At 32.8% G+C, this 2,677-nt stretch overlaps 1 non-coding gene across 1 annotated transcript; it reads left to right on the plus strand.

The window, feature by feature from the left end:
• The first annotated feature begins 1,623 nt into the window (after window positions 1-1,623).
• LOC131815379 (U6 spliceosomal RNA) lies at window positions 1,624-1,730 on the plus strand. The gene has a single exon (XR_009347695.1). It is a non-coding gene; the product is annotated as a U6 spliceosomal RNA (small nuclear RNA).
• Window positions 1,731-2,677: the final 947 nt, after the last annotated feature.

Consider the following 2,677-nt stretch of genomic DNA (forward strand, 5'->3'; position numbering starts at 1 on the left):
CCATATATATTTTATTCATTCATCCATTAATGGATACTGAAGTTATTTCCATCTCTTGCTTAGAGTTAATAATTTTATAATAAACATAAGAGTGCAGATATGTCTTTGAACAGTGACTTCGTTTCCTTTAGATATATACCTAGAAGTGGGATTACTGAATCATATGGTAATTTTACTTTTAATGATAGGAATAATCTCCATACTGTTTTCCATACAAATTATATCCCTATCACAGTGCCTAATTTCCCCATTTTCCCCAATATTTACCAAAATTTGTTAGTTTCAATTTTTTGGTAGTATATATTCTAATAAGTAGTAATATCTTGCTGTGTTTTTCAGAGGTAAACAACAACAACAACACCATAATGACTTTGCCCTGAGTTTTTTACATTGAGCACTTTTTAATGCTCCTGTTGGTCATTTATATAACTTTTTGAAAAAAAAAAGTCTATTGAGATCCTTTTGCTATTTTTTAAATTATATATTTTTTTCTATTTGTATCTGTTGGTTCTTAACCTCTTTTCAGATATAGGATTTGTACGTATTTTCTTACATTCTGTGGATTGTGTTTTCATTCTCTCTCTCTCTTTTTTTTTTTTTTGGCAATGCAGAAACTTTAGTTTGATGTAATACCATTTATTTATTTTTGCTTTTTTTGCTTGTGTTTTTGGTCTGGTATCCAACAAACTATTGGCAAGACCAATATCAAGGAGAATTTTTCCTATGTTTTCCTTTAGGAAATTGAGTTTCATGCATTACCTTTAAGTCTTTAATCTATTTCAAGTTAAGACTTATGAGTGATATAAGGTTCCAGTTTCATACTGTTTATTTGACTATTCAGTTTTAAATATCATTTATTGAACAGACTATCTTTACCCGTTACATATGAGGCCCCTGTCAAATATTAGGTGACTGTATGAAAAGATTTCTTTCTGGACACTCAGTTTTGTTCTACTTGTTTGTTGGTCTGTTTTTATGCCAGTATACTTTATTGTTTTGAGCATGAGGGCTTTGTAGTATAGTTTCAAATCAAGAAGTGTAATTTCTCTTCTTCATTCTTTCTCAGAACTGCTTTGATTATTTGTTGTCTTTTATGGTCTCATATAAATTTTAGGATTCTTTACTTACTTCTGTAAAAAAATAATATTGGATTTTTTAAAAGATATTTAATTTATTTATTTGACAGAGAGAGATGACAAGCAGGCAGAGAGGCAGGCAGAGAGAGAAGAGGAAGCAGGCTTCCTGCTGAGCAGAGAGCCTGATGCGGGGCTCGATCCCAGGACCCTGGGATCATGACCTGAGCTGAAGAAAGCAGCTTAACCCACTGAGCCACCCAGGCGCCCCTAACATTGGATTTTTGATAGGAATTGGATTTACAGATGGTTTTCGGTAGTATGGACATTTTAACAATGTTAATTCTTACCATTCATAAATATGAGCTATCTTTCCATTTGTGTCTCCTTCAATTTCTTTATCAATGTCATAGTTTATGGAGTACAGATCTTTCATCTTCTTAGTTAAATCTATTCCTAAATATTTTATTATTTTTGATGCTATTGTGAATTAGATTTTCTTTATTTTTTCAGATAGTTCATCATTAGAGTATTAAAATGCTCCTGTCTTGTGCTTTCTTTGGCAGCACATATACTAAAATTGGAATGATGCAGAGAAGATTACTGTGAACACTGAACAAGGATGACATGAAAAACTGGGAAGCATTCCATATTTTAAAATATGAAACAAAACAAAATTCTTGTCTTTTATATATTGATCTTGTATTTGGCAGCTTTACTAAATTTATTCAAAATTTTTTGTGAAGTTTTTAGGATTTTTTAACATGTAAGTTCATGTTATCCAATAAAATAAAATTTTACTTCTTCCTTTTTTTTTTTTGGAGTCTCTTATTTCTTTGTGTTCCTTCTTTCTCTGGCTAGGACATCCAGTACTTTATCAAATGAGAGTAGTGAAAGTGGACACACTTGTCTTTTTTCTGATCTTTAAGGGGAAAACTTTCAAACTTTTTTAATTGAATATGAGATTAGCTCTGGGCTTGCAATATGTGTTTTTTCTTTAATGGATTTTTTAAATTATTTTTAAAAATTTTTTATAAACATATAATGTGTTTTTATCCCTAGGGGTACAGGTCTGTGAATCACCAGGTTTACACATTTCACAGCACTCACCATCACTCACCATAGCACCTGCCCTCCCCAATGTCCATACCCCCACCATCCTCTCCCAACACACCTCTCCCCAGCAACTCTCAGTCTGTTTTGTGAGATTCAGTCTTTTATGGTTTGTCTCCCTCCCAATCCCATCTTCTTTTATTTTTCTTTTCGTTCGCCCGAAACCGCCTATGTTGCATCTCCACTTCATCATATCAGGGAGATCATATGATAGTTGTCTTTTCAGATTGATTTATTTCGCCAAGCATAATACCCTCTAGTTCCATCCACGTCATCACAAATAGCAGGATTTCATTTCTTTTGATGGCTGCATAGTATTCCATTGTACATATATACTACATCTTATTTATTTATTCATCTGTTGAAGGACATTTAGGTTCTTTCCATAGTTTAACTATTGTGGACATTGCTGCTATAAACATTTGGGTGCATGTGCCCCTTCAGAATGCCACGTTTGTATCTGTAGGGTATATACCCAGTACTACAAGCAC

The sequence above is a fragment of the Mustela lutreola genome, chromosome 14 (genome assembly GCF_030435805.1).
Source record: "Mustela lutreola isolate mMusLut2 chromosome 14, mMusLut2.pri, whole genome shotgun sequence".
Lineage (NCBI taxonomy): Eukaryota > Metazoa > Chordata > Mammalia > Carnivora > Mustelidae > Mustela > Mustela lutreola.